General features: G+C 40.2%; 1 protein-coding gene across 2 annotated transcripts in view; it reads left to right on the top strand.

Moving 5' to 3' along the window:
* Window positions 1–24,742, top strand: part of SLC44A5 (solute carrier family 44 member 5) — a gene marked incomplete at its 3' end in the record, with an annotated part of 381,161 nt that overhangs the window by 277,487 nt on the left and 78,932 nt on the right. The gene's annotated exons all lie outside the window — the stretch shown is intronic.

Below are 24,742 nucleotides of genomic sequence, written 5' to 3'. Positions count from 1 at the left end.
ATACAGAGGAGACGAGCCCTCTTAGCTGGTTGGAGGACTGCTGGGTCTAACAGGGGGGCTGTTGTTAGGGAAGTCCAGGGAAGCCTGGACTCCAGTTGTGAGGAACACTCATGTGCTGTCTTGCCCTGAGGCAGGGTGGAGAGTGGTCTGCTCTAGTGGCTGCTGGGTTTCCCATAACTGCATTGGCACACACCCAAGCCAAGCAAAGGCTCTGATTCTGCTCATTCCATGTCACAGGGCAGCACTGGATCTGGGGCAGCCATGACTGGGGAGAAGACTCGACTGTGGGATGCAGAGATGAGCTAGTCCCTGGGCATGGCCTGGGTGGGATGGTGGCAGCCACTGTTGAGCTTACTCAAGCAGTGCATCTGAAGTAGCCCCGACCTCTGACAGCAGCTGCTCCACCACAGCTTACCCCCTGATCACAGGCCAAGTGTCCACATAGGCCTCACCTGCCCAGTGATACGGCTCAACAACAGGGCGGGGGTGGTGGAGGCTGAGGACAGTGACCTGCTGTGAGGAACAAAGGGGACTTGCACCTGAGTCTGCATCTGAGCGGAACAAGGAAAACGGTTGTGCATGCCTGCACAGGCAGTGCATTAGAGACAGCTTGGACCTCTGTCTGCAGACAACAGGAGCAGAGAACCCTCACAAGCCCCACTTGCTTCAGCACTCCCCCACTCTGGGGCAAAGGTGCCAGTTCAGAGAGAGGGGAAAACACACACTTAAGGGGAACAGAGCCAGCTTGAGCCCGACCCTCAGGGCTTCTGCTCCAGCAACTTGGGCTCAGACCCCACCCTTGATAGGGCAGTGACAGCCACTGAGCAGAAAGGAAGCCCTGCCTCACACTGGGCTCCAGCTCTAGCCTCTCCATCTCTAGCCCCACCCCCTACCAAGGTGATAGCTGCCAGCAAACCCTGAGGAAAGATGTGACTTGGATCCATATCAAATCCAGCTCTCCCGCCAAAGGCAGTGGACACACCGCACCTGTACAGGAATGGCCCCGCATAAGAACAACCCTTCAAGCAACAATAGGTAACTGTTTCACCTAAATTCATAGAGGCAGAGAAAGTTAAGCAAAATGAAAAAGCAGAGGAACTGCTGTCAATTAAAAGAGCAAAAGAAACACTCTGAAAAAAATAATGAAATAGAAATAAACAATTTACCAGATAAAGAATTCAAAGCATTAGTAATTAAAATGTTTACTGAATTAGGAAAAAAAAATAGATGTACACAGTAAAAATTTTAACAAGGAACTATAAAATACAAAAAAGACCCAATCAGAAATGAAGAATTCAATAGCTGAAATAAACACACTAGAAGGAATGAAGAGCAGGCTGAGTGATCCAGAAGAATGTATATGTGATGTGAAAGATAGAATAACGGGAATCACTGAATCAGAACAGCAAAATAAATAAATAAATAAATAAATAAATAAAAACTTGAAACAGTTTAAGAGATCTCTGAGATAGCATTAAGCATATGAACCTTCACATTATAGGAGTCCCAGAAGAAGAGAGAAGGGGATTGAAAATGTATTTGATGAAATTATGGTTGAAAACTTCCCAAACCTGAAGAAGGAAATAGACATCCAGGTACAGGAAGCACAGAGAGTCCCAAACATGATGAACCCAAAAAATACCCACAGCAAGACATACATAATTAAAATGGCAAAAGTCAAAGCTAAAGAGAATTCTAAAGGCAGCAAGAGAAAACAAGGAGTCATATACAAGGGAATCCCTGTAAGGCTATCAGCTGATTTCTCTGCAGAAAGTTTTCAGGCCAGAAGAGAGTGGCATGATATATTCAAAGTGCTGAAGGGAAAACCCTGCAACCTACAATACCCTACCCAGCAAGATTATCATTTTGAATAGAGGAAATGTTAAAGGGTCTTATCTAAGTGGAAAAGAAGTAAGAATCTAAAAGGGAAAATCTCACTAGGAAATGCAAATATATAATAAGGGCTGATGATCAACCACTTAAAGACTAAAAGACAGAAAATTCTAAAGCAACTATAACTATAATAAACAGTTACAGGTGTTCCTTAAGAAACAAGAAAAATCTCAAATAAACAGGCTAAACTGCCACCTAAAGGAATTAGAAAAAGAAGAACAAACAAAACCCAAAGTCAGCAGAAGGAAGGAAATATTAAAGAACAGAGAGGAAATAAATAAAATAGAGATTTGTAAATCAGCTCTACTTCAATTTAAGAAAAAACTACCAAAGGAACTGGTGTGAATATTTTCTGTAAAAAGATTTCACCATTGCATATGAATGTATTACATTATCCCCAGAGACTTAAGTCCTATCCCTTAGATGCTGACTTAGGAAACTTTATTATTATTGGTGGGGGGGAGTGTAAAAGTCAGATAATAGCTTCTAGTAACAATAATTAATGCCTAGAGTTAATGTGGACAGATTGTATCAGCAGAAAGAAGGCAGTGCCTACCTAGAGAACAATGGAAAATACTTTTCTCTGGTCTTCAGTTTTATCTTCCAGTAAAGAGAAATACTTTGAGAACAGCAATTGAAAGTAATTTCCAAAATATCATCTGAGTAATACCAGGTGAAAACTACACATAAATGGAGAATTCAAAAAAGTAAGGCAGGAAGATAGGGAAGGAGAGAAGAATAAAGGAGTATAAACCACAAAACCAAATAATGTGCTCTTAGGTCTTCAGAAGATTCCCTTGTTATTTCTTCAGTGTATTTGAACTTCTAAACATTAATGCATTAGTAGCACAATACATAAATATATAAATTGAATATTATAATACAGTGAATTTTCTTATACAACTAATAGAATTTTAACTTCTCCAACTTTGGGACACATGTCTGTCTCTGTAATTGTTTTGTTTTTACTTTTTGTCATCGAGTGGAAATATGTTGCATGAGAGAAAACAAGATTTGGAGTCAAGCAGATCTAGGGTTTCCCCATATTACTTGGTGGACTTGAGCTACTTTCTAAATCTCAGTAGTTTTCTCACCTGTAAAAATATGGAAACACTACCTACTTTGCAGGGCTGTTATGAGGAGTAAATGAAATAATATCCAGCTACACCAATAATGCTACATAAGAGTAAGAGGCAGTACTTCATTTGCTACCATTGTATAATCTAGCTGTTCTGAATTTTAATAAATTGCTTTTAAATGTAATTTACTATTTTGTTCCTATAGCAACCCATAATTTTGGTTATTAAAGTTTGAATGCACACAGGGACTTCATAAGGATCTCTTATTGTGCCCAAAATCTTTCCCTTAGGAGGCGTTATGGCATAATTGAGTAAGTCTCTCCTCTGTATCTCAGAGCCAGTCTCTTGTAATCCATAGAGAAATGCCTTCTGTCCTTATCTAGAGCTGGGAAAGCCACTGCAACTCTCTCCCTTGTCAGCACGGTAGAAGGAACGGGAGTGTGTACTGTCATTCCCTCTGGAGCAAGATGAGAAATTTGCCTTTTTGTTCACGATCTCCAGATTCAGTTTGTAAATGCCTTAATTCACATAAGGAAATTGGAAGATAAAGATTCCTCAATGAAAAACTGTGTGTAATATTGGATTAATTTACTGTTTCCTCTAAATTAATCCTTATGCCACTGATTAAAATGAGCGACTCACAAAATTTAATGTATGTATATTTCTCATCCCTGAACTACAAATAGCCATACTTGCCTGTTTCTAAGATAAATTTAACTCTTACAATGCTGGACTAAAAGAAGAATGAAGGAAAACGCTTGGCAGACGTTAGTAGGAGTGTTAAGAATTTTTTTAACATGAAAGAATGTGTACCTTCGCCTGAGGAAAGATGAAGCTAAGTCAGTTTTACTGATGTGTTGTAAGTAGTTTTGCATCTTTTGCCATTTTGTTAGATCAGGACCTTCTTAGGGTTACTTTCATCCATGTTCTTTTCATAAGAAGTGCTCCCATGAAAGAGCCATGTTTCTTACAAATTCTTCCAAGAAAAAAACTGTTCTTTGCCCTTTATGTAGAATATGGCCAGCTAGGGTAACACTTGGATGCAACAAAGGCACTTGACATTCAACTGATGAAAGGCAGAACCTCCGTTCAAGTGGGTGAAGTGGAGTCTGGGTAGACGGTCTCAAATCTCCTTGAAAGGTCAAACATTTATGGTAATAGCCCTCTTTTGTGCTACTTCACTGATGGGTGCTATTCAGTTGTGCTAACTAGAAAAAAAGAATAGGAATATTTATTATGCAAATTGTTCTTGCTGTCCTTGTGCTAACATTATGTATACAATAGCGCAATTTTAACATTCAATAATTTTTTCTTTCTTTTTTTTTTTCAAATGGATTTCCAATTGAGAGAGTTAGTTATTTCATTGTTGTATTTACACAGGAAGCACTTACAGTTAGGGTCTAAAGTTTGTTTTTGGTTTTGTTTTTTAATCTTCCTCCGGAATAATTATTCCTGTTAGTTGAGAAGATAGGAAGTTAACAAGAAAGTAAATTTATGCAAACAAGCCTAGAACTCTGTCACTATCCTGTGAGAAACCCAAGCAACATGGAGAAGCACCGTATAGGGGTCCTAGTCAATAGGCTGGGCTGAGCTCCTAGGGATAGATAGTGTTTACTGTCAGCCCTGAGGGTTTTCAGATGATTGAAGCCCCACTCAACATCTGGCTGCATGAGAGAGCCCTAAGGGGCTCAGTTAAGCCTTCCCCAAATTCCTAACTCCCAAAGTCATGAGCAAAATAAAATGGTTGTATTAAGCCAGTGGGTTTGGGGGTGCAATAATAGATAAGCAGGACAAAACTTGATATCCGGAAGTGGGATGCTAGCTTAGCAAAACCTAAAATATGGGCATTGGTTTTGGAGACCAGGTAGTGTTCAGAAGCCAGGTGGACTTTGAAGGGGTTGTTGGCCAGAGTTTGAAGGAAAGGGAGGAAATGTAATTGGAAGCAGGAGGGAAGGGCATTTTGTTATGCGGTGGTGAAGGTTTGGTAACACTGTTGCCAATGGTAATTAGGAAATATACCTAATGAATTCAATGATCTAGCTAAAGACACCATCCTTACAAGAGGAACCAGCCCTGAAGAGCTTCATCAACCCCTGGACCTGACTTAGGTGATGAGATTCAGACCTTTAGCTTGAGCCTGATGCCTTAATTGGGTGAGGCTTCTGGGGATCCTGGGAGAGTAAAAGCATATTTGATTGTGGAGGGAATGTAAAAAGTTTGCAGCCACAGGCTGAACTATAGTAGTTTTAACACATGGCTTCAAACTCTTTGCCATTCCTTTCATCAAGAGGTGGGGTCTGCATCCCTGTTTCTAGAATTTAGTGAGGTTAGGGATTGCTTCTCTAGTAGAGAATGAACCAAGGCAAAACATACCAGTAAAGGGCCTTGATGTGCAAGTAATTTATAGATCAGTGCAAAGGGTTAAAGGAGGGCCATCATGGGTCGACTGGAAACAGCGGAACTGAAAGTACCAAGTACAGAAAGGAGGAGGTTTACATAATTCAGTCTTAAATCCTTCATGGAGTGAGGTGGAGAATGAACAAAATAGCTGAATTAATAATCAGATGTAGTCCAGCTTGACCACATCATTTCTGGTATTAAAGTACATGTTCATTGTCTGGGGGTGGCAATACAGTCCCACATCTACTTTTTCGTTCATTGCGTTCATAGCAAGAATGATACTCATTCAGCATATCATTCTTCACCCTGACCTGGACTGCCCCGAAATGTCAAGGGAGGGGGCAGTCTTATTTCCAGTTTCTCATTGGAGAGCAAGACCTTGTAGTCTGCTGGAGCTCTGATGTTCTGGTTGGTGCCATTTGGTATCATTTCTTAGTGACTTGCTTGTCTGGATCCTTCCACTCTTGTAGTGGTTTCCTACACTAGGATCCAAGACTATAGCTTTTTAAGTCTTTATACCATGCTCAGCCGTTTCTCCTCAAAGCATGGCTAGTATCAGAATGCAGCCCCTACTCTTAGACCCTTCTATGAAGTCTAGGATAACAGTCCAGTCTCTGCCTTCAAGGTATTTGTATTCCTTTTGGCCTATAGACCTAGTTCAGGGTCAGTCTGTTCTGTCCTAAATTAAAATCTCAAGGAGAAACATTTAGTTCTCGTCCCTTCCTTCTCTCAAAGCTAATTAGTCTTCCCATCCCAAGGGATATTAGAAAGGGAGAGAACCGTATTTCCATAACTGAGAGGTCCCTCAAGTGACTTTTTGAAGAACAAAGATAATTCCAAGATGACTTTTTGATACTGTCTGTACAGAGAAGCAGTGGACAGTCTCTCTTACTAATAAACAAATATAGTTTTTAAAATTATGTTATGCCTCACCAGGCATCCCTTGGTATTGAGCTTAAAGGTATGATCCTACTATTCATTGTAAGTGGACACTGGTGATGGAGAATGAATGTGACAGGAAGTCACACTGTGCCTTTAGTCTACTTCAGAACTAAAATGAGCCTGCCTATCAGGCCACAGCTTGGAGACATTGTTTTAGCAAAAAAAAATTTTTTTCAATAAAAAGGTAAGAAATTTAAACGACTCCAGTTCCATTATTTTTAAAATTTTTCTCGTAAACTTTTCTTAATGAAAAATTTATTGTATTTATAAATAACCAGAACCAGTATTAAATGTCCTTTTGCATTCTTGACAAATATATAAATGTTTACAAATAAAACTACATACTTATACGTTACTATGGAAGCCTTCATTTTAAAAGGAAAACACTTACTTTTGACTGTTACTGAAACAGATTTTTTTTTAATGCTGAGTGAGATTTTTACTGTTTGTTGTATTTTGCTGAATGCACGAATTCTAGAGGATTTCAAGTAGAATATTGTTAGCATGAGAGAGATTGATTTGTGCTCAAGGACACGACCCTAAACTCACCATTGGGTGGAAGAGGCACCCTGTGAAATAAGAAACAACGTTTTTCTTATCCAGGCAACCGGACACAGGGCTGCTCCAAAAATGTTTCTACAGCAGCAGTGTCATCAACACAGATTTTCAAATTCTGTATCATGTGTCCTATTATCTGCTTCATTGCATTTGTAAATTGCTTGTGTTAAAAAGCCATAAGCACAATTTGGCAGGCCTGTTCCTCACATATTAAAACAGTTAAAATGTATCTTTAAGGGATACAAAATAATGATTTGAAAGCCGACATTCCCAACCAGCAAGTGTTTAGGGAATGCCTTAGCTGCCCCAAACAGATTTGCAGTTAATTTTTAAGTGTCAGTGCAAGCAGTTGGTCTAATCACATTTTCTCCTTGACAGAGGGCTTTGTAATGGCTGCAACTTCTGACTCAACCCTAGAGCACAACAGGAACATACTTTGCAAATGTTTGGAAATAAGAGACAATACTAGGTAATAATACTTGCTCCTGCTATTTCAGTAACAGGATATGAGTTCCTTGATATGAGTGAAAAGATGATTTGCCTGAATAAAGTTTTCACCCATCACTTATCAGTCTTTGCTAATCTGCTATGAATTACCCAAATAGGAGTGTTTCACAAATAATTTCTCTTCTTACCTTTCTCTTCTCCCTGTCTCTCTCTCTGTCTGTCTCTCTGTCTCTCTCTCTCTCTCTCTCACACACACACACACATGCATCAGCTACACTTAGTCTTTTATAGTTATTTCTAAAATAGCGAGAAAATTAAGGGAAAAAGTTGATTGATCCTGATTTGTATTGATTACTGTGTAACTTTGTCATTTGGTTTTATTCACCAGTATAATCCAGGCAATTTTATTCTAGAGCCTCTGCTCTTAATCACCATGCTATACTGCCTTTTATTTAATAAAGAAGATGAATGAGGATTCTTTAAGTAATGAAGGATACTGAGAGAGGGGGCAGATCAGAACCCCATGATACTCTCTCCTAATGCTTTCTCTCCCTCCTTTCCCTCCATCGTCTAATTCCACATAGAGTTGGACTTAAAACAGAGAGAACGGCACCAGAGGCGTGAGTGAAAAGCACGTATTGTTTTGCAAGCAAAAATCATGAATAATTTGGTAGCTGCAGTCTTGCTCTGTGAGACTGAGTACATGTTCACTTTGCTGCAGCGTCATTGTTTACATTCAGTAACCGTTTGCAAAATTAGCCTCTATTATGTACACACTAAAGAGAGGACCATATTCTTTATGATAATCCACACCTATTAGTAGATTTGGTTTTTTCTTTCAGTTAATGCTTGTGCTATAGAGTAAATAAAATTATGTCAGACAGTATCTCATTCTTTGGGCTTTTTTGGCCAGGAAGACCTCAAAGGATTTCATAGATCTTTCTAAAAAGTGTATTTAGTAGTAGATGTTAATAATGACGATTACATGTAGCATTTTCAGACATAATAAATTGCATCAGGTTTTAGGAACAATGAAAGCTCTTCCTTGACGTAAAGCAATGGTTGCCAATTATAGAACCACAATTAAGCAAGTAAACACCAAGATGAGTGATACTGAATGTGTGGTGACCTTGAGTTTTTCAAGGAAAATTTGATAGGAAGAGAAGGACCCACTTGAACAGAGCCTCTGCTATGGATTGCACAACTGGCACTGACAATCTTGTTACGCTAAAACAATCTCCCTGTAGTTCATTGTATAAAATAACCTAAGATACTGCTTCTCCATCCAGATCTGGGACCATGCTCCAGCCCACGTGTGCACCCACTGGCCTCCTTTCCATCCCAGTACCCATCGTGCCCCTCCCCCTCACAGGGCCTCGTCCAGGTGTCCGTCGGATGGAAGCCTCTTTGTGCCTCTCTTCATTTTTCAGATCTCAGCTCCTGCATACCTCTCAGGGACATCATACCTGGCTTTCCTCATTTGATCATCTGCCTCTATGAATCCCTCTCTCTGTACCACATATTGCTTCTTTGTAGTGCTTGTCAGAATTGAAATTTCACATCTGTGCAATTAATTCATTAAGATCTACTTCCCCCAGTAGACTGTAGGCTCTAGGAGAACAAGGACCTTTATATACCCAGAGTTTAGCGTGGTGCTGACACATAGCAGGCACTCAAAAAACATCTGGAGAGTGAATGAAGGAAAGAATAAATAAATTTTTGTCTTCATTATTTCCAGCCACTTCAATGTGAATCAAAACCTTGAACAGATTGTAAATAGTAGTAGACTAACATCTATTTAGATTAACTAGAAAAAAAGCATATTAATGTAGCAAGCATAAAGTCAGACCTGCTAATACAGAAAAAAACAAAGGTGTTGTGGAAAGCCAAATTTGATTTCTTAGTTATTGGGTAGTTTTTCCATTTTCTTTCAATTCTATGTATTATTTACAAATATGCTTTAAACATACTCTTTGTCCCATCTTTTACTTCCTATTCTCACCCCTTGCATTTTACAGACTCTGAAATTTAGAATGTGTGTCATTTTGCTCTTTTCTTTTGTTGTCCTATGTGGCAGTAAATTCTGACAAAAGAGTCTGAAAACATTGTACCTCTGGTAGTTTTTTGTTTGTCTTTAATGAAGTCCTGAATGTCTTGCTGAATATATCTAAAGTTTTCCCTGTGAGTAGGCTGGTCACTTGTTCAGAACATGGGCTGGGTATTTTTCTTTCTTTTTTTCTTTAAAGATTTTTTTGACGTGGACCATTTTTTTTTTTTTAAAGTTATCCCATGGTTTTTATTCTTTTTTTTTTTTTAACACCTTTATTGGGGTATAATTGCTTTACAGTGGTGTGTTAGTTTCTCTTTATAACAAAGTGAATCAGTTATACATATACATATGTTCCCATATCTCTTCCCTCTTGCGTCTCCCTCCCTCCCACCCTCCCTATCCCACCCCTCCAGGCTGTCACAAAGCACCGAGCCAATATCCCTGTGCCATGTGGCTGCTTCCCACTAGCTATCTACCTTACTACGTTTGTTAGTGTGTATATGTCCATGACTCTCTCTCGCCCCATCACAGCTCACCCTTCCCCCTCCCCATAACCTCAAGTCCGTTCTCTAGGAGGTCTGCGTCTTTATTCCTGCCTTACCCCTAGGTTCTTCATGACATTTTTTTTTTCTTAAATTCCATATATATGTGTTAGCATACGGTATTTGTCTTTTTCTTTCTGACTTACTTCACTGTGTATGACAGACTCTAGGTCTATCCACCTCATTACAAATAGCTCAATTTCGTTTCTTTTTATGGCTGAGTAATATTCCATTGTATATATGTGCCACATCTTCTTTATCCATTCATCCGATGATGGGCACTTAGGTTGTTTCCATCTCTGGGCTATTGTAAATAGAGCTGCAATGAACATTTTGGTGCATGACTCTTTTTGAATTATGGTTTTCTCAGGGTATATGCCCAGTAGTGGGATTGCTGGGTCATATGGTAGTTCTATTTGTAGTTTTTTAGGGAACCTCCATACTGTTCTCCATAGTGGCTGAACCAATTCACATTCCCACCAGCAGTGCAAGAGGGTTCCCTTTTCTCCACACCCTCTCCAGCATTTATTGTTTCTAGATTTTTTGATGATGGCCATTCTGACTGGTGTGAGATGATATCTCATTGTAGTTTTGATTTGCATTTCTCTAATGATTAATGATGTTGAGCATTCTTTCATGTGTTTGTTGGCAGTCTGTATATCTTCTTTGGAGAAATGTCTATTTAGGTCTTCTGCCCATTTTTGGATTGGGTTGTTTGTTTTTTTGTTATTGAGCTGCATGAGCTGCTTGTAAATTTTGGAGATTAATCCTTTGTCGGTTGCTTCATTTGCAAATATTTTCTCCCATTCTGAGGGTTGTCTTTTGGTCTTGTTTATGGTTTCCTTTGCTGTGCAAAAGCTTTGAAGTTTCATTAGGTCCCATTTGTTTATTTTTGTTTTTATTTCCATTACTCTAGGAGGTGGGTCAGAAAGAATCTTGCTGTGATTTATGTCATAGAGTGTTCTGCCTATGTTTTCCTCTAAGAGTTTGATAGTTTCTGGCCTTATATTTAGGTCTTTAATCCATTTTGAGCTTATTTTTGTGTATGGTGTTAGGGAGTGATCTAATCTCATACTTTTACATGTACCTGTCCAGTTTTCCCAGCACCACTTATTGAAGAGGCTGTCCTTTCTCCACTGTACATTCCTGCCACCTTTATCAAAGATAAGGTGTCCATATGTGCATGGGTTTATCTCTGGGCTTTCTATCCTGTTCCATTGATCTATCTTTCTGTTTTTGTGCCAGTACCATACCGTCTTGATAACTGTAGCTTTGTAGTATAGTCTGAAGTCAGGGAGCCTGATTCCTCCAGTTCCTTTTTTTGTTCTCAAGATTGCTTTGGCTATTCGGGGTCTTTTGTGTTTCCATACAAATTGCGAAATTTTTTGTTCTAGTTCTGTGAAAAATGCCAGTGGTAGTTTGATAGGGATTGCATTGAATCTATAGATTGCTTTGGGTAGTAGAGTCATTTTCACAATGTTGATTCTTCCAATCCAAGAACATGGTATATCTCTCCATCTATTTGTATCATCTTTAATTTCTTTCATCAGTGTCTTATAATTTTCTGCATACAGGTCTTTTGTCTCCTTAGGTAGGTTTATTCCTAGATATTTTATTCTTTTTGTTGCAATGGTAAATGGGAGTGTTTTCTTGATTTCACTTTCAGATTTTTCATCATTAGTATATAGGAATGCCAGAGATTTCTGTGCATTAATTTTGTATCCTGCCACTTTACCAAATTCATTGATTAGCTCTAGTAGTTTTCTGGTAGCATCTTTAGGATTCTCTATGTATAGGATTATGTCATCTGCAAACAGTGACAGCTTTACTTCTTCTTTTCCAATTTGGATTCCTTTTATTTCCTTCTCTTCTCTGATTGCTGTGGCTAAAACTTCCAAAACTATGTTGAATAAGAGTGGTGAGAGTGGGCACCCTTGTCTTGTTCCTGATCTTAGTGGAAATGCTTTCAGTTTTTCACCATTGAGGATGATGTTTGCTGTGGGCTTGTCGTATATGGCCTTTATTATGTTGAGGAAAGTTCCCTCTATGCCTACTTTCTGGAGGGTTTTTATCATAAATGGGTGTTGAATTTTGTCAAAAGCTTTCTCTGCATCTATTGAGATGATCATATGGTTTTTCTCCTTCAATTTGTTAATATGGTTTATCACATTGATAGATTTGCGTATATTGAAGAATCCTTGCATTCCTGGAATAAACCCCACTTGATCATGGTGTATGATCCTTTTAATGTGCTGTTGGATTCTGGTTGCTAGTATTTTGTTGAGGATTTTTGCATCTATGTTCATCAGTGATATTGGCCTGTAGTTTTCTTTCTTTGTGACATCCTTGTCTGGTTTTGGTATCAAGGTGATGGTGGCCTCGTAGAAGGAGTTGGGGAGTGTTCCTTCCTCTGCTATATTTTGGAAGAGTTTGAGAAGGATAGGTGTTAGCTCTTCTCTAAATGTTTGATAGAATTCGCCTGTGAAGCCATCTGGTCCTGGGCTTTTCTTTGCTGGAAGATTTTTAATCACAGTTTCAATTTCAGTGCTTGTGATTGGTCTGTTCATATTTTCTATTTCTTCCTGATTCAGTCTTGGCAGGTTGTGCATTTCTAAGAATTTGTCCATTTCTTCCAGATTGTCCATTTTATTGGCATAGAGTTGCTTGTAGTAATCTCTCATGATCTCTTTTATTTCTGCAGTGTCAGTTGTTACCTCTCCTTTTTCATTTCTAATTCTATTGATTTGAGTCCTCTCCCTTTTTTTCTTGATGAGTCTGGCTAGTGGTTTATCTATTTTGTTTATCTTCTCAAAGAACCAGCTTTTAGTTTTATTGATCTTTGCTATTGTTTCCTTCATTTCTTTTTCATTTATTTCTGATCTGATTTTTATGATTTCTTTCCTTCTGCTAGCTTTGGGGTTTTTTTTTGTTCTTCTTTCTCTAATTGCTTGAGGTGCAAGGTTAGGTTGTTTATTCGAGATGTTTCCTGCTTCTTAAGGTGGGCTTGTATTGCTATAAACTTCCCCCTTAGAACTGCTTTTGCTGCATCCCACAGGTTTTGGGTCGTTGTGTCTCCATTGTCATTTGTTTCTAGGTATTTTTTGATTTCCTCTTTGATTTCTTCAGTGATCACTTCATTATTAAGTAGTGTATTGTTTAGCCTCCATGTGTTTGTATTTTTTACAGATCTTTTCCTGTAATTGATATCTAGTCTAATGACGTTGTGGTCAGAAAAGATACTTGATACAATTTCAATTTTCTTAAATTTACCAAGGCTTGATTTGTGACCCAAGATATGATCTATCCTGGAGAATGTTCCATGAGCACTTGAGAAAAATGTGTATTCTGTTGTTTTTGGATGGAGTGTCCTATAAATATCAATTAAGTCCATCTTGTTTAATGTATCATTTAAAGCTTGTGTTTCCTTATTTATTTTCATTTTGGATGATCTGTCCATGGGTGAAAGTGGGGTGTTTAAGTCCCCTACTATGTATGTGTTACTGTCGATTTCCCCTTTTATGGCTGTTAGTATTTGCCTTATGTATTGAGGTGCTCCTATGTTGGGTGCATAAATATTTACAATTGTTATATCTTCTTCTTGGATCGATCCCTTGATCATTATGTAGTGTCCTTCTTTGTCTCTTTTAATAGTCCTTATTTTAAAGTCTATTTTGTCTGATATGAGAATTGCTACTCCAGCTTTCTTTTGGTTTCCATTTGCATGGAATATCTTTTTCCACCCCCTTACTTTCAGTCTGTATGTGTCTCTAGGTCTGAAGTGGGTCTCTTGTAGACAGCATATATAAGGGTCTTGTTTTTGTATCCATTCAGCTAATCTGTGTCTTTTGGTGGGAGCATTTAGTCCATTTACATTTAAGGTAATTATCGATATGTATGTTCCTATTCCCATTTTCTAAATTGTTTTGTGTTCGTTATTATAGGTCTTTTCCTTCTCTTGTGTTTCTTGCCTAGAGAAGATCCTTTAGCATTTGTTGTAAAGCTGGTTTGGTGGTGCTGAACTCTCTCAGCTTTTGCTTGTCTGTAAAGGTTTTAGTTTCTCCATCAAATCTGAATGAGATCCTTGCTGGGTAGAGTAGTCTTGGTTGCAGGTTTTTCTCCTTCATCACTTTCAGTATGTCCTGCCACTCCCTTCTGGCTTGTAGGGTTTCTGCTGAGAGATCAGCTGTTAACCTTATGGGGATTCCCTTTTGTGTTATTTGTTGTTTTTCCCTTGCTGCTTTTAATATGCTTTCCTGTATTTTATTTTTGACAGTTTGATTAATATGTGTCTTGGCGTATTTCTCCTTGTATTTATCCTGTATGGGACTCTCTGTGCTTCCTGGACTTGATTAACTATTTCCTTTCCCATATTAGGGAAGTTTTCAACTATAATCTCTTCAAATATTTTCTCAGTCCCTTTCTTTTTCTCTTCTTCTTCTGGAACCCCTATAATTCGAATGTTGGTGCGTTTAATGTTGTCCCAGAGGTTTCTGAGACTGTCCTCAGTTCTTTTAATTCTTTTTTGTTTATTCTGCTCTGCAGTAGTTATTTCCACTATTTTATCTTCCAGGTCACTTATCCGTTCTTCTGCCTCAGTTATTCTGCTATTGATCCCATCTAGAGTATTTTTAATTTCATTTATTGTGTTGTTCATCGTTGCTTGTTTCATCTTTAATTCTTCTAGGTCCTTGTTAACTGATTCTTGCATTTTGTCCATTCTGTTGTCCATTCTATCTCCAAGATTTCGGATCAACCTTACTATCATTATTCTGAATTCTTTTTCAGGTAGACTGCCTATTTCCTCTTCATTTGTTAGGTCTGGTGCATTTTTATCTTGCTCCTTTATCTGCTGTGTGTTTTTCTGTTTTCTCATTTTGCTTATCTTACTGTGTTTGGGGTCTCCTTTTTGCAGGCTGCAGGTTCGTAGTTCCTCCTGTTTTTGATGTCTGTCTCCAGTGGCTAAGGTTGGTTCAGTGGGTTGTGTAGGCTTCCTGGTGGAGGGGACTAGTGCCTGTGTTGTGGATGAGGCTGGATCTTGTCTCTCTAGTGGGCAGGTTCACGTCTGGTGGTGTGTTTTGGGGTGTCTGTGGCCTTATTATGATTTTAGGCAGCCTCTCTGCTAATGGGTGGAGTTGTGTTCCTGTTTTGCTAGTTGTTTGGCACAGGTTGTCCAGCACTGTGGCTTGCTGGTCGTTGAGTGAAGCTGGGTGCTGGTGTTAAGATGGAGGTCTCTGGGAGATTTTCGCTGTTTGATATTATGTGGAGCTGGGAGGTCTCTTGTGGACCGGTGTCCTGAAGTTGGCTCTCCTACCTCAGAGGCAGAGCCCTGACTCCTGGCTGGAGCACCAAGAGCCTTTCATCCACACGGCTCAGAATAAAAGGGAGAAAAAGTAGAGGGAATTAGTAGAAGTATGAGGAAAGAAAGAAGGAAAGGAGGGAAGGAAGGAGGGAAGGAAGGAAGGAAGGAAGAAAGAAAGAAAGAAGCAAAGAAGGAAGGAAGGCAAGAAGGAACGAAAGGAGGGAGGGAGGGAGGGAGGAAGGAAGGAAGGAGGGAAAGAAGGAAAAACAGAAAGAAAGAAGATACAGTAAAAATAAAATAAAGTATAATAAAGTTATTGAATTAAAAAATTCTTATTTAGAAAAAAAAAAAAGGGGACGGATAGAACCTTAGGACAAATGTTGGAAGCAAAGCTATACAGGCAAAATCTTACACAGAAGCGTACACATACACCCTCACTAAAAGAGGTAAAGGGGGAAAAATCATAAATCTTGCTGTCAGAGACCACCTCCTCAATTTGGGATGATTTGTTGTCTAAAGGAGGGAAGGAAGGAAGGAAGGAAAGAAAAAGAAAGAAAGAAAGAAAGGATGAAGGTAAAGTATAATAACGTTCTTAAAATTAAAATTGATTATTAAGAAAAAAATTTTAAGAAAAAACCATGGACGGATAGAACCCTAGGACAGATGGTGGAAGCAAGACTATACAGACAAGATCTCACACAGAAGCATACACATACACATTCACAAAAAGAGGAATAGGGAAAAAAATCATAGATCTTGCTCCCAAAGTCCACCTCCTTAATTTGGGATGATTGGCTGTCTATTCATGTATTCCACAGATGCAGGGTGCATCAAGTTGATTGTGGAGCTTTAATCCGCTGCTTCTGAGGCTGCTGGGAGAGATTTCCCTTTCTCTTCTTTGTTCTCACAGCTCACAGGGGCTCAGCTTTGGATTTGGCCCTGCCTCTGCGTGTAGGTCGCTGGAGGGCGTCTGTTTTTTGCTCAGACAGGACGGGGTTAAAGTAGCCGCTGATTCGGGGGTTCTGGCGTACTGAGGCCGGCGGGGAGGGAGGGGCACGGAATGCGGGACGGGCCTGCGGCGGCAAAGTCCGGCGTGACCCTGCACCAGCCCGAGGCCCGCCGTGCGCTCTCCCGGGGAAGTCGTCCCCGGATCCCGGGAACCCGGCTGTGGCGGGCTGCACAGGCTCCGCGGACGAGGGGCGTGGAGAGCGACCTGCGCTCGCACACAGGCCCCTTGGTGGCGGCAGCAGCAGCCCCAACGTCTCCCGCCCGCCTCTGAGGTCCGCGCCTCCAGCCGCGGCTTGCGCCCGTCTCGAGTCCGCGCCCTCAGCCGCGGCTCGCGCCCGTCTCTAGGGTCCGCGCCCTCAGCCGCGGCTCGCGCCCGTCTCTGGGGTCCGCGCTTTCAGCCGCGGCTCGCGCCCGTCTCTGGGGTTCCCGCTTTTAGCCGCGGCTCGCGCCCGTCTCTGGAGTTCCTTTAAGCAGCGTTCTTAAACCCCTCTCCTCACGCACCAGGAAACAAAGAGGGAAGAAAAAGTCTCTTGCCTCTTCGGCAGGTGCAGACTTTTCCCCCGGACTCCCTCCCAGCTAGCTGTGGTGCACTAACCCCTTCAGGCTATGTTCAAGCCGCCAACCCCAGTCCTCTCCCTGCGCTCCGTCCGAAACCGAAACCCGAGCCTCAGAGCCTCAGCTCGCAGCCCCGCCCGCCCCGGCGGGTGAGCAGACAAGCCTCTCGGGCTGGTGAATGCCGGTCGGCACCGATTCTCTGTGCGGGAATCTCCCCGCTTTGCCCTCCGCACCCGTTGCTGTGCTCTCCTCCGCGGCTTCGAAGCTCCCCCCTCCGCCTCCCGCAGTCTCCGCCCGCGAAGGGGCTTCCTAGTGTGTGGAAACTTTTCCTCTTTCACAGCTCCCTCCCACTGGTGCAGGTGCCGTCCCTATCCTTTTGTCTCTGTTTATTCTTTTTTTTCTTTTGCCCTACCCAGGTACGTGGGGAGTTTCTTGCCTTTTGGGAGGTCTGAGGTCTTCTGCCAGCGTTCAGTAGGTGTTCTGTAGGAGTTGTTCCACGTGTAGATGTATTTCTGGTGTATCTGTGGGGAGGAAGGTGATCTCCGCGTCTTACTCTTCCGCCATCTTCCTGCTCTCCCCCGACGTGGACCATTTTTTAAAAATCTTTATTGAATTTGTTACCATATTGCTTCTGCTTTATGTTTTGGGTTTTTTTGACCGTGAGGCTTGTGGGATCTTAGCTGCCTGACCAGGGATCAAACTCACACCCTCTGCATTGCTAGGCGAAGTCTGAACCACTGGACCACCAGGGAAGTCCCTGAGCTGGGTACTATTCATTTAACCCCTTGGATCTCTTCTGTACCCCATTCTTCACCCTGCTCTGTCCCTAGAGAAGTTGGCTTTTATGATGACATCCACAGGCTCTCTTGTCCCCTGGCTTCCAATTTGGTCTGTGGGAGGTATCAACAGCAGATTGGAGTGTAAGAGAATGGTTTTATGGAGTTTATTCCTCTGATTCTCTTGCTGGTAGGTCACCACAGGTTAACTGCACCTCTCTACCTAAGGCCCCAAGTCCAGTCAGTCAACTCTTTCCATTTGGCTTCTCTCTCTGGGTTTAGGGAACTCCTTCCTCCTTTGCCCCTTCAGGCCTAGAGGTAAAAATGACTCCCTGTTGTAGCTAGCCTCTGGGCTCTGAACCAACTATTCTTTTCCTTAACTCTGCCCATACCTTTGTAAATATTTCTTTATTAAGCTCTCTGCAATTATCTTGGGTGACTATAACATCTATTTCCTGCTAGGATCTTGCTGTATTCTAGAAAACAGCAACCCAACCTTGAAAGGCTTGCTTCCTAGGTGGTGCTTTAACTAGATCTTGCATAGGGTGTTTTGTTCCATAAGGATGGCTATTCTGGGTGACTGAGTTCAGTGTTGGTTATCCACTGCTGACAGATTTGTCACATAAGCATTGTTGGGATCCTGGTCAGCCTTTGTGAATAAAAGTCCATGTTACCCAAAACCCATGCATAATTTTCATCCCTACTGTCATGATTACTTTTTCACAAAATCATTGAACAATTAATTTTCCATCTCGTTATTGAAAGCTGTCTCTACAGAGGGGTCTTTACTAAGCAGCCACATGAGACATAAATATTTTCATATTCTGAGTACATTTGGAAGTCAGTACTTCTAATATTTCTTAAACTTCCTTGCCATTGGTTGTCTAATATTTTTTCTTTTCCAGTTTGTGATAATGTGGCCAAAGTCTATGAATAGATAAACGTTTCAGATTCAGTTCATCTCTTCTTTCAGTCAAAGTAGATAACCAGAAGAATGCCTCCTGATCTGTGCCAACAGATGCTCCACCTGTAAATCTGATTTGATTTTTTTGCTTCCTAGTCAAATAATCACAGGGACATTTCCATGAGCCATAGGTATGTGTTAAAGCCGCGCCTCAGGAGTCAACACCCTATTATTGTGAGCAGTCTTTTTATGAAACTTTTCATGACCTTCTCAAGCATTGAATGAATACACCACTTCTACTCAATAAGGGAGTGCTATTGGGCACAGCCAACTTTAGGCTTGATGGATCAGATAACATTCAGTTCACTGATGGGCTTCTCATGTCATTAGGTGATCATTCAACATTCAGGAGGTACTTCTCAAAAGAAGAACATTTATTTGCTGAAAGGATATGGATTTTCTCCAAAGCCATAAGAACCTCTAATAGGCATTTGCCATATAGACCTAGTGGCAGACCTGCTAGTACAGTAACCTGGATTATCTGAAAAGCACTTTATTTCTTGGGGCAGCCATTAAATGCTGTGCCTCTTTTTAAATAACAGACAATGCAAGGTACGGCAACTTATCTTTTACTTTGGAGGAGATATCACTACCAGGCCCTCAGATCTTACTGGAAGACTCCTGTATTTTCATGAGGTTTATCTCCTATCCATTAGCACACGTATGTCTTTGTAAGACATCCAGGTTACATGCTATCCAATATTCTCCAGATCTTATCAGCATGATGCCATCAGTGTAAGGAATCTGTGTTGTATCCTGTGAGGTAAGATATTATATTAAAATCTTGCAGACTAGGGCTTCCCTGGTGGCGCAGTGGTTGAGAGTCCGCCTGCCGATGCAGGGGGCACGGTTTCATGCCCCGGTCCGGGAGGATTCCACATGCCGCGGAGCGGCTGGGCCCGTGAGCCATGGCCGCTGGACCTGCGCGTCCGGAGCCTGTGCTCCGCAACGGGAGAGGCCACAGCAGTGAGAGGCCCGCGTACCGCAAAAAAAAAAAAAAAAAATCTTGCAGACTAAATTGTGACAAAGAGCTAGGAGGTCATGTAACTTCAAGGGGAGATGGTGAGGATGCAGCACTATCCCTGCCAGTTGAAAGCAAATGCTCCTGGTGTTTATACTTACTGGGAAAGGAGAAAGCTTTTGTTAGCTCAATTGCTGCATGCAACCTGGCAGAGGCTGCTTTGATTTGTTCCAGCAGAGAGACTACAACTTGAACAGCAGCTAAAATTAAGGCCGTGACTTGGTTAAGCTTAAGCGAATCCATTATCATTCTTCAGAAACTATCTTCCCTCTGCACTGGCCAATAGTAAGGCCCAGTGAATGAATGAATGATTTAACTTAATAAGAATATGATGACTGACAATTCAGTATGAATGATTGAATGGGAGTTTGACTATATTCTAGACCCACACTTTAAGATAAAGTGTTCATATTAACTTTTTTTTAAAGAAGTAAGGTAAATAGGTATCAGATAACGTGTAATTGGTTAGGTAGGCCCTAAGTCATATTTTAAATCAAATTGCAGGCTCCATGTATTAAATCATATAGCGAAGCAACAAAAAATACTTAAATCCTAGGAATTGTAGCTATGAGTTTAAAACATGACAAGAGAAAATAAAAATAGAAATCAAATAGAAAATAAAACTTAAGTATTGTGAATATTTAGGTTGAAGGAGAGAAAGATGATTTAACTGCTTCAAGTATACAAAAGATTTTTAAAAGCTAGATAGTAGTTAGTTATCTATTGCTGCATAACAAATTACTCTCAAACTTGGCAATGTAAAGTAAGCAAACATTTCTTATCTCACAGTTTCTGTGGTCTGGAATTGGGAATAGCTTGGTTGTGGCTCTGGCTCTGAGTTCTTTATGAAGTAGCGGTCAAGATGTAAGCCAAGGCCACACTCCGCTGAAGGCGTGACTATGGTGAGGTGTCAGCCTTCTAGATGGCTCCCTTGCACGGATGTCACCACGAGGCTTCAGTTCTTGCTGACTGCTGACAATCGTGGGCTTTTTCTATAGGACTGTCTGAGTGTCCTCATGACATGTCAGATGGCTTCCCCTAGAGCTACTGATCTAAAATAGAGAGAGGGAGAGCAAAGAGGAAGCTGCACTGCCTTTTATGACCTATTCTTGGAAGTCACCAAATATTATTCTGTCACATTCTATTCATTAGAAGCCAGTCACTAAGTCTAGTCCACACTCAAAGGATAGGGAATTAAGCACCACTATTTGAAGGAAAATTGTCAAATAATTTATGGACATATTTGAAAGCCGCCAAACATGCTGATCAGCTGAATAAAAGTAAATGGCATTATTCAGGTCTTTTGTCCATTTTTTAATCAGGTCGTTTGGTTTTTTGAGGTTGAGCTGTATGAGCTGTTTATGTATTTTGGTTATTAACCCCTTATTGGTCATATCATTTGCAAATATTTTCTCCCATTTAGTTGGTTGTCTTTCCATTTTGTTGATGGTTACCTTTGCTGTGCAAAAGTTTTTAAGCTGATTAGGTCCCATTTGTTTATTTTTGCTTTTATTTTCTTTTGCCTTAGGAGATGGATCTAAAAAAATATTACTACAATTTATGTCAAAGGCTGTTCAGCCTATGTTTTCTTCTAGGAGTTTTATGATTCCCAGTCTTATTGGGTTGGCCAAAAGGTGCCTTCAGTTTTTAAGTAAAAATAAAAGACACATTTTTCATTTTCACCAAGAACTTTATCGAACAACATGTTCGCCCTTTTGTTTCACTACCTTCTGCCATTTTTCAGGCACCTTCATAATTCCATCTTCCAAAATATTTTATCTTTTTGAGCAAAGAACTGTTCCAGGTGCCTTTTACAGTCTTCCAGGGAATTGAAATTTTGTCCATTAAGAGAATTTTGTAAAGACAAAAATAAATGGAAATCCAAAGGTGCAATGTCTGATGAATACGGCAGATGAATCAGAACTTCCCAGCCAAGCTGTACCAGTTTTTGCTTGGTCATCAAAGAAACATGCAGTCTTGCCTTATCCTGATGGAAGATTATGCATTTTCTGTTGACTAATTCCAGATGCTTTTCATCGAGTGCCACTTTCAGTTGGTCTAATTGGGAGCAGTACTTGTTGGAATTAATTGTTTGGTTTTCCAGAAGGAGCTCATCATAGAGGACTCCCTTCCAATCCCACCATATACACAAGATCACCTTCTTTGGATGAAGACCGGCCTTTGGTGTGGTTGGTGGTTTATTTCGCTTGCCCCATGATCTCTTCCATTCCACATTGTTATACAGTATCCACTCTTCATTGCCCATCACAAGTTGTTTTAAAAACAGAATGATTTCATTACGTTTCAATAGAGAATCTCATGCGGAAATACGGTCAAGAAGATTTTTTTCACTTAACTTATGTGGAACACAAACATCAAAGCGATGAACATAACCAAGCTGGTGCAAATGATTTTCAACGCTTGATTTGGATATTTTGAGTATGTCGGCTATCTCACGTATAACGTTGATTGTTCTCAGTTAATGTTTCGATTTAATCGCTATCAACTTCAACTGGTCTACCCGACCACAGAGCATCGTCCAGCGAGAAATCTCCAGCATGAAACTTTGCAAACCACTTTTGACATGCTCCATCAGTCACAGCACCTTCTCCATACACAGCACAAATATTTTTTTTTTTTTGCCTTTTGGTTGTGTTTCTACCTTTCTTGAAATAATGAAGCATCATATGCTGAAAATGTTGCTTTTTTCTTCTATCTTCAATATTAAAATGGCTACACAAAAATTCACCAATTTTGATGTCTTTTTTTTAAGTGCATGCTGATATGACAGCTGTCACATGCAATCTAACAAAATGGTTTCCAATGAAAGACAACTAAGTGCTACTAGAGCCATCTTATGGAAAAAGTGAACAAACCTTTTGGCCAACCCAATACATTCAGGTCTTTAATTCATTTTGATTTTATTTTTGTATATGGTATTAGAAAATGTTCAAATTTCATTCTTTCACATGTAGCTGTCCAGTCTTCCCAACACCACTTATTAAAGAGACTGTCTTGGGACTTCCCTGGTGGCACAGTGGTTGAGAGTCCGCCTGCTGATGCACGGGACACGGGTTCGTGCCCTGGTCCAGGAAGATCCCACATGCCGCGGAGCGGCTGGGCCCGTGAGCCATGGCCGCTGAGCCTGCGCATCCGGAGCCTGTGCTCCACAATGGGAGAGGCCACAACAGTGAGAGGCCCGCGTACAGCAAAAAAAAAAAAAGAGAGTGTCTTTTCTCCATTGTATGTTCTTGCCTCCTTTGTTGTAAGTTGACCATAAGTTCATGGGCTTATTTCTGGGCTCTCTGTTCTGTTGCATTGATCTATAAGTCTGTTTTTGTGCCGATACCATATTGTTACTATAGCTTTGTAGTATAGTCTGAAGTCAGGGAGTGTGATTCTTTCTCAAGATTGTTTTGGCTATTTAGGGTATTTTGTGTTTCCATACAAATTTTAACATAGACATTTTTCCAAAGAATACAAATGACCAACAGGCACGTGAAAAGATGCTCAATGTTGCTAATCATCAGAGAAATGCAAATTAAAACCACAACTAGAGATCACCTCATACCTCTAAGAATAACTGTCATCAAAAATAACACAAATCACAAATGTTGGCAAAGATGTGGAGCAAAGGGAACTCTTGTACACTGTTGATAGGAATGTAAATTGGTGTAACCACTGTGGAATACAGTATGGAGGTTTCCCAAAAAAAAAAAAAAAAAAAAGTGTGGCACAGTGGATAAGACTCTGTGCTCCCAATGCAGGGGGCCTGGATTTGATCTCTGGTCAGGAAACTAGATCCCACATGCATGCCACAACTAAGAGTTCGCATGCCACAACTAAGGACCCCATAGGCCACAACTAAGGAGTCCATTGCTGCAACTAAGGAGCTGGTGAGCCACAACTAAGTATCCCTGGAGCCTCAACTAAGGAGCCTGCCTTCCACAACTAAGACCTGGTGCAACCTAAATAAATAAATAAATATTAAAAAGAAAATGCAGTACTTAAAAAAAAAATAGAACTACCATATGACTCAGCATTTCCACTCTGGGGTATATAGCCAAAAGAAACAAAAACACTAATTCAAAAAGATACATACACTGCAGTGTTCATAGCAGCATTATTTACAATTGCCAAGATATGGAAACAAATGTCCATCAACAGATGAATGGATAAAGAAGATGCGTATATACATACAATGGAATACTACTCAGCCATAAAAAAGAATGAAATTTTGCCATTTGCAACAGCATGGATGTACTTGGAAGGCAATATGCTTAGTGAAATAACTCAGACAGAGAAAGATAAATACTGTATGATATCACTTATATGTAGAATCCAAAAAATAAAACTAGTGAATAAAAAAAGTATATGGGATTAAATTATAAGAAAGAGCTCCATGATGGCATATCCCCCAAAAAATCAGGGAGGAAAAGACCATGTGAAATCTATATATTTTGGAAATTTTTAAGAGTGTGAATAAACATCTACATCAGTGGCTCTCAACTGGAGCACTGCATAGGGGGGTCTTCTGGAAAATTTGAGTTGACTTTTTGATTGTCACATGTTTTGGAGGTACTACTGTCTTTTAGTGGGTAGGTGGAAGCCAGGGAAGATAGATGCCTGGCAATATCTGGGACAGTTCTGCAAAACCAAGAATTGCCCCGCTTCTTGCCTAACTTTCCCATGTACCACTCATGTAGGTGACAATTTGCTTTTAAATATTTGAATCTAGAACTTCTGTTTTAAAATTACAAATTTTTATTTTTGCATGGTTTTAATAACTACCAAGAGAATTTTAGGAAAGATTGTATTTTTTTGGTTGGAATTTACTAAAATTTTTTCATTTAGGAAAATCATATCATTGACAACACCACTTACAGTATTTGAGTCTCCTACACAATACACCTGAATCCTCCTGCAATTATAACTGTTACATTCAGTGATTCTATCTATAGCTGCAAGTACCTATTTTACTGTGTCTTCTAGCTTGGTCATATGTGAGCATTTGCAATATTGATATGCATACTGTTTAATTAGAACTTATTTTCTTAGTTCTCATTTACATTACAGCTATTGTTTGTTTGTTTTTAAGAAATTGTGTGTGGGGGGGTAGATGAGTTATGTATAAATAGTACTTCAAGATTTATATAAAAGCAGCATTGTCAAATATTCGTTATAAAAAGGATGTGTTGGGTATGATGG

Source organism: Stenella coeruleoalba (assembly GCF_951394435.1).
Source record: "Stenella coeruleoalba genome assembly, chromosome: 1".
In the NCBI taxonomy this organism is placed as follows: domain Eukaryota; kingdom Metazoa; phylum Chordata; class Mammalia; order Artiodactyla; family Delphinidae; genus Stenella; species Stenella coeruleoalba.
The sequence above is the reverse complement of the archived record's forward strand: the minus strand, read 5'-3'. Positions and strand labels throughout refer to the sequence as shown.